At 44.1% G+C, this 7,446-nt stretch overlaps 1 pseudogene; it reads left to right on the top strand.

The window, feature by feature from the left end:
• The first annotated feature begins 7,072 nt into the window (after positions 1–7,072).
• LOC120925142 lies at positions 7,073–7,178 on the top strand (annotated as a pseudogene).
• The last annotated feature ends 268 nt before the right edge of the window (positions 7,179–7,446 follow it).

Below are 7,446 nucleotides of genomic sequence, written 5' to 3'. Positions count from 1 at the left end.
CCTGGGGCTATGCAGAGTTCCTGACTCTGGGCCCTCCTGGCCTGGAGCAACTGATGCCATAAAGGGGCCCCAGTGACTTACTGGGTCCCCACTTCTACTGAGGAGATCCCAGGCTGTATGCTGTTCGGTGGGGGATCGGCTTGAGGAAAACCCGGAGGCAGGTTATCCAAAAGGGCTTGAACGAACCATCGGGGATCTGGTGACCGGACATTGACAGGTACACTTGCACTGTCAGTCGGTAACCCCAACGTGATTGATTGGGAGGATTCGCTCTGCTGTTCACATAGTCAGTATTGAGCCTGTGGCAGAGGCCTCATCTAGCATCCTAAATTAATCAGAGCCAAGTCGGTGGCAGAGACTTGTTCCTCCCAGCAACTTAAAGTGACACCCTGGCTGCCAGGCTCGTGGCAGGAGTCTGTCCGGGGGCACTTCGCCCGCTCTGGCTGGAGTGGCAACGTATCGTTACAGCTGCAGAAAAGCAGGACTGCTTTTCCTTATCCAAGGCCTGATACTGCGAAGTTACTTTATTTCATCAACCTTTCCTGTCTACCTCAAGTTGATGTTGGTCGTGTTGGGACAGGAAATAAAGTATTCAGAAAACTTCAACTACAGATTGGACATTTGGTTATTGCTCTGCTCACTACCTTCACCCCTAGACATCACATAGAGGTAACTTAATACGCCGATCCCAAATTAATCAGCGGCTCCTGAGGTACCCCCTCAGACATAAAATATTACTTAGTATGGATATATACACAAGTTGTACCTCTATGACCTGAATTGGTGTACGTGAACAGTTACACAAGTGAGATAAATATCCAACACCTTTAACACGTGAATTGGATACCTTTCCCCTGCGGCCTCAGTACACAAACCAGCATACAGTGCACAGCATATACATACAGTAACATAAAACATATTCAAGGAATATCTCACAAAAGGTCTCCCCCTAGATTATAATTTAGTGATTGGCCTTAAAATGTAGAGCAGTTTGCTGTGGTTCATGTGGACCAGTCTCCTGTTCTGAATAAATAAACAATTAAAAAAAAAATGTAGAGCAGTAAAGCACAATAAAAGAAGAAGGTGGTGAATGTTCTTTAAATTCCGGATGTCTTCAGCTAGCCTGAAGTTTATATTGCAGTGTAATTTTGTACTTGGTAATCCAGGTGCGTAAAAGACAAAAAGGACTGAAGAACAAAAGGTGCAACTGATGAACGCTTAGACTGAAGAAATATCACCACTTGTAGGTTCCTCTTTAAATGTGAGTGCAATGCAGTACTGACCTTACAGCACAGGAAAATAAAATCAAGGCACAGCTCTAGCTGTATGATGCCTGTGAAAGAGTAGATTCATATCCGTGGAACTACAAGTGTCACCAGCAGTCTGTAGAAAGTAACTCACTCAGCAATACTGTAATCTCTAGCTGTATGGGCAGGGGCTCTCTCACCACAATAGATCCCAATAGATAAACCACAAAAATCTGCGCTTAGATGAAAAAAATAAAATAAAAAACAAAGGCAGCAGCACTGGTGGAATAACACACAAATAGATAACTGAAAAAAAGGGGGGGAGCTGCGCCAATAAACACAAGGAACTAGAAAGAAACCATGTGTCACCCAGTAGCCTGAAAAAGCATCAATAAGAATGAATGAAAATTGGTCTCCTGGGAGATTATCATTCAGGTTCTGGTATGCCAAAAACAATGCAAAGTGAACGAACACCAAAAAAAGTCCTATGTGAGGTCAATATTAAATAATACCAACTAAATCCATCTGGAATAAAAAAAGTGGTAATTGAATTATCGCTAAATAAGATGGCTGTGATGCCAAAGGTATTTATGCCCCAACCATTAAAAAATATTAAGACATACAGTTGTATTCAAAATTATTCAACCCCCACTGAAATAGATTTTTTTGGCCAGTTTGACATTGATTTTGATCATTCAGTCATCCTGCTTACAATTAAATCAAAGAGGCACATGTAGGCCAGACAAATATAACATAACATTTATAATGAAATAACCACAAATGTCTTTTCTGTGCTCACATCATTATCAGTTTTATTCAACCCCCAAGTGACATTCAATCTTAGTACTTAGTACAACATCCTTTTACAGTTATAACAGCTTTTAAACGTGAAGCATAGCTTGACACAAGTGTCTTGCAGCGATCTACGGGTATCTTCGCCCATCCGTTATGGGCAAAAGTCTCCAGTTCAGTCACATTCTTAGGCTTGCGCACTGCAACTGCTTTCTTTAAGTCCCACCAGAGGTTCTCAATCGGAATTTAAGTCTGGTGACTGCGATAGCCACAAAATGTTCCAGCCTTTAATCTGCAACCATGCTCTAGTGGACTTGGAGGTATGCTTGGGATCATTGTCCTGTTGAAAGGTCCAACGTCTCCCAAGCCTCAGGTTTGTGACGGACTGCATCACATTGTCATCCAATATCTCCTGGTACTGAAGAGAATTCATGGTACCTTGCACACGCTGAAGCTTCCCTGTACCTGCAGAAGAAAAACAGCCCCAAAGCATGATTGACCCCCCGCCATGCTTCACAGTAGGCAAGGTGTTCTTTTCATCATAGGCCTTGTTCTTCCTCCTCCAAACATAGCGTTGATCCATGGGCCCAAACAGTTCTAATTTTGTTTCATCAGTCCACAGAACACAATCCCAAAACTTCTGTGGTTTTTCCACATGATTTTTGCATACTGCAGTCGACTCTTCTTATTCTTTGGAGACAGCAAGGGGCTGCGCCTGGGAGTTCTGGCATGGAGGCCTTCATTACGCAGTGTGCGCCGTATTGTCTGAGCAGAAACTTCAGTACCCACATCTGACAAATCTTTTCTCAGTTCCTCAGCAGTCACACAGGGACTTTTCTCCACTCTACGCTTCAGGTAGCGCACAGCAGTCGAATTCAGCATCTTCTTTCTGCCACGACCAGGTAGCGTTTCAACAGTGCCCTTTGCCTTGAATTTGCGAATGATGCTTCCTATGGTGTCTCTTGGTATGTTTAACATCTTTGCAATCTTCTTATAGCCATTGCCCTTCCTGTGAAGAGTAATCACCTCTTCTCTTGTCTTCCTGGACCATTCTCTTGACTTCACCATGTTTGTAACCACACCAGTAAATGTCTAGAAGGAGCCGAGTATCACAGTCATTTTAAAGCTGCCTAATTGGTGCTTATTAGACTTTATTGCTGCTCCCTGACATCCACAGGTGTTTTCAATACCTGATTGAAAACACTTCAATGAACCTCTGTTCTTCAGAGTGGTAGTCTTTAAGGGGTTGAATAATTGTGTAAATGAAGAATTCACAAAATAAACATTTACTACTGTATTACAAAACCAATTGATGTCATTTTAGTTGCATATGGTTCTTTAAGAAGTCCTTGTAGGATTTCATTCTGAATACAATTACAAATGTACACTAAATTCCCTAAAACCCTTTACAGCATTGGGGGGTTGAATAATTTTGAACAAAACTGTATAAGAAACAAAAATAAAAAATAAAAAATAACAGCATAAGTCCACAAGAAAGTCTCTGGAAATTCAATGCAGATAGTTTAGCTGGAAAGGGTCCTGTAACGGAATGGCCCGTGATACCCAGAGACTTTTGAATGATGTGGGGTACTCCTGTGCCAGCTTCACTAATGACATTTGGGTCTAGGGTCATCCTATGTCCAATAGGGGCATAGGATGACTGAGAAATTATATCGCAGATTACATGAGATGGGACAGTAACGATAATTCATGTATTGCAGAATATCTTGAAATATTACAGGTGGTTAATTCTGACCCCAACAGGTCAATAGCAGAGTGACTCATTCATGTGGGGACACAGACTGTTGAGGTGCTAATTAAGTCTACCTGGCTGTAGTGATAAAAGCTTGCTGTGTTTGCATTCTATTGTCTATTGTGCTAATTAAGTCTGCCTCTCAAGAACCTTTCATTGTGTATGCTAATGACACTGTATTGTATGAAAGTTCGATTGATGATAGATATGTGTTGGCAGTCTGAAAGGTCAGATGTCTGACCTTTCAGGTGTAGTGGATTAGCATGTCAATTATGTTTACTAAAGGAATGCGTTTTATGTAGCAGGTGAGAATAACTTATTGCAGAGTCAGAACGTCTGGGAAATGATTAGTAATTAGCTCATCTGAATGTCATTATCTAACGGAATGTGTATTGAGCACCCATTGTGGGTGGAGTTGAGTCATTGTCCATATTTGGCTTCTAACTGTATAAAAACCTGAGAGTTTACCATTAAAGAGTTCATTCGTTTGGAACCAGAGAACAGAGCTTGTGTCTCGTTATTCTGGGGGGAAATCCAATGGGTTGTGTCTGCTGGATTGTGGAGTATAGGATAAGCTGTCGTGGGTTGGTGGAATGGAATATTGTAAACGGCGTTAACCCCTGACCGTTACAGGTCCCAATCCTAAAATAGCACCCGGTGCCACACAAATACTGAAATGTGCCCACCACTGTAGATGGATGTAAGCTTACCAAAAGGCAAGGGTACAGAGCAGCCGGCTGTGACCCAGCCACGGCCTTTAACCTGTTCGCAAGGATTGAAACTGCACCTGAATAGATGATGGATTCCTTCTACTCACAAAAATCTATACGATCGATGCAGTGGCTCAGTAAGGGAAAGGAATAACACAGACCATCGTGTAATACCGTAGATAAGGTTTATATAAAAGACAAGTAATATACTTACATTTAATCGTATAAAAACAGCAAAAAAAAGTTGTTTGTCGGCCGGCAAGTACAGATCCCGTCCTCCCTGTTACAGCGTGGTGACGTCAGAATGCTGCACCCGTATGCGTTTCGTCACAGCAGACATTGTCAATGGGGATCCCAATAGATGTAGGGTTCCGGCTAAAATCACCTTCTGTTGCCTCCGTTCGGTGAGAATGGCGCCAACTCGATGCTCGAGACTCCCGGTGGGCTGGAGAGCAGGTGATCCCAGGTGCTCTGAAGCGCAGGTGGTCCGCTTGCTGGAATAGCTGTGCTGTCCTCCAAGATCCCCCTGAGGTGGGCGATCCGGCTCTCCGCTGTATAGGCCGCAATCTCTCACTACCCGTCACACAATCCTCCTGCTGGCAGGTGTTGAATGGAGTCTAGAGAGGCTGAAAACAGGCTGCGCCTGTCCTTTTATCTCTCCTCCCAGCAGACTGTTCTGCACGATTTGCATTGTGTGTCCTGTAGTCCAGAGCTGATCCAGCCAACAGAGTCACCTCCTCACCCAGACTACATGTCCCATAATGCATTGCTATGTTCACTTCTCAAGGAGCAAAGAAAGTCCCAACAGAGTTCAGCAGACACTAGGGGGAGCCAAACTCATATACAAGAAAGCAATGAACCATTCAACAACAATAACTAGAGTAGAACCCCAGGGCTATACACACTTTCCTACGTGGCTCCGAAACATTACACTATTAGCTAGATTCAGAAAGAGTTATGCCGGCTTATCTACAGATAAGCCGACCTAACTCAGAATCTGCGCCGACCTATGTTTAAGTGTATTCTCAATCAGAGATACGCTTAAACATATCTAAGATACGACGGCTTGCGCCGTCCTATCTTAGGTTGCAATATTGAGGCTGGCCGCTAGGTGGCGCTTCCATTGCGGTCGGCGTAGAATATGTAAATCAGTAGATACACCGATTCACGAACGTACGCCCGGCCGCCGCAGTACATTTACGCCGTTTACGTAAGAGATAGGCCGCCTAAAGTTATTCCATCAAATAGATGGAATAGTAATGTTAAGTATGGCCGCCGTTCCCACGTCGAAATTCGAAATTTTTACGTCGTTTGCGTAAGTCATCTGTGAATAGGGATTTACGTAGTTTACGTCCACGTCAAAATCAATAGGCCCGTGCGGCGTACTTAGCCACAATGCACACTGGGAAATGTAGGCGCCCGGCGCATGCGCAGTTATAAAGAGACGTCAATCATGTAGGGTCAAGCCTCATTACCATTAAACACGCCCCCTTAGACAAATTTGAATTAGGCGCCCTTACGGCCGCCCGCTTTAGGCTACACCGCCGTAACTTAGCAGGCAAGTACTTTGAGAATCAAGTACTTTCCTCGCTAACTTACGGCGGCGTAGCCTAAAGCTACGCCGCCGCAAATTTGCGGCATTCTCTCTGAATCTACCTATATGTCTTCTGTGATGTGATCATTCTTCAATAAAGATTAGGATGTATTTGACGATCCAAGCCAGACGTCATAAGGGGGTGGGGTCATCGAGTCTGAGGGACCCACGGAGCGTGCGGCAGGGGCGCGCTCGCGCCCGCATAGTGCCAGATTCAAAGCAACATACAGGTAGATACGTTGCTTTGCACAGCCGTGCCATTCTGCCGACGTATATGTACAGTATATGCGGCGGTCGGCAAGTGGTTAATCCTGTATTATAATAATAATAATAATAATCAAAGCTTTTTTTTTTTAAATGGGAGGTCTGCTTTAACTGACTAAGCAATTGAAGACATTTGTGACCTGCTCGCTGACATATAGAATATTACTGAGCCTTCAGTCGATGGTATACATTGTACATGAACGTATGGTGTGACTCATCCCTATGCCTGATCACTCCTGGGGCATTTCCCAATGAATGTCATCTAGAAGACTGCAGATGTTTCCTCTTCTCTCATCACAAAGGTTTAATCAATGACTAAGAGTTCTTCACAGATTTATTTATGTAGCACTGATGCTTGATCTACGGAACTATGCAGAATACATTAAGCCAATCCCATCATTCCCTGCTCCCCAAGGAACTTATAATCCAACGTTCCTTCCACAGTCACAAAGACAGTGGGGCCATTCTGGGTGGAAAGCAATTAATCTACTAGTAGATTTTTGGGGTTTTGGCGAAAACCAGTACAAACATAGGGAGAACATTCAAACTCTTTGCAGATAATATCCTTCACTTACATTTAGGATAATTCATCATCCTAACCTTCCCACCTCCATTTTACAATTTTTTTTTACCTTTTTGTAGGTAGCAAGTACCATTTTTTCTGCAGAAACTAGCTCCAACGTCTTCATTTCTCACATAGGCAAGGATGAAGTTTGCTTCTCAGCCTTTTGGCTAAGATCAAGTGTAGTATCTGTTCTCATCAGTTGCCAGAGGAGGCGCTGTGCTCCTCCCAAAGGGGAGGGCTATGCAAATCCTCTGACGTAATTGTACTTGGGCGGTCTGTTTCGGTAGGGGCCACGTCGGCGCTCTTTGGTCATACAGGCTGATGATTGGTCGAGTCTAAGCAGGCCTGAAGAGTGCTCCTGGTGGGGAGGGGTCTGTCTGAATGGCCGGGTCATCCCGGCCTTCCGGCTAGGATTGGTATGGTCGCTGTCCCTGTCAGTGTCCGGTGGAGGAGCTGTCACCCTGACCACGAGATCAGGGTGTTGCCATGCAAATCCACTGGTCCATGATGGGGGCCTGGAA

Source organism: Rana temporaria, chromosome 1 (genome assembly GCF_905171775.1).
Source record: "Rana temporaria chromosome 1, aRanTem1.1, whole genome shotgun sequence".
NCBI classification, from domain to species: Eukaryota; Metazoa; Chordata; class Amphibia; order Anura; family Ranidae; genus Rana; species Rana temporaria.
This window is presented reverse-complemented; position numbering and strand designations above follow the sequence as displayed.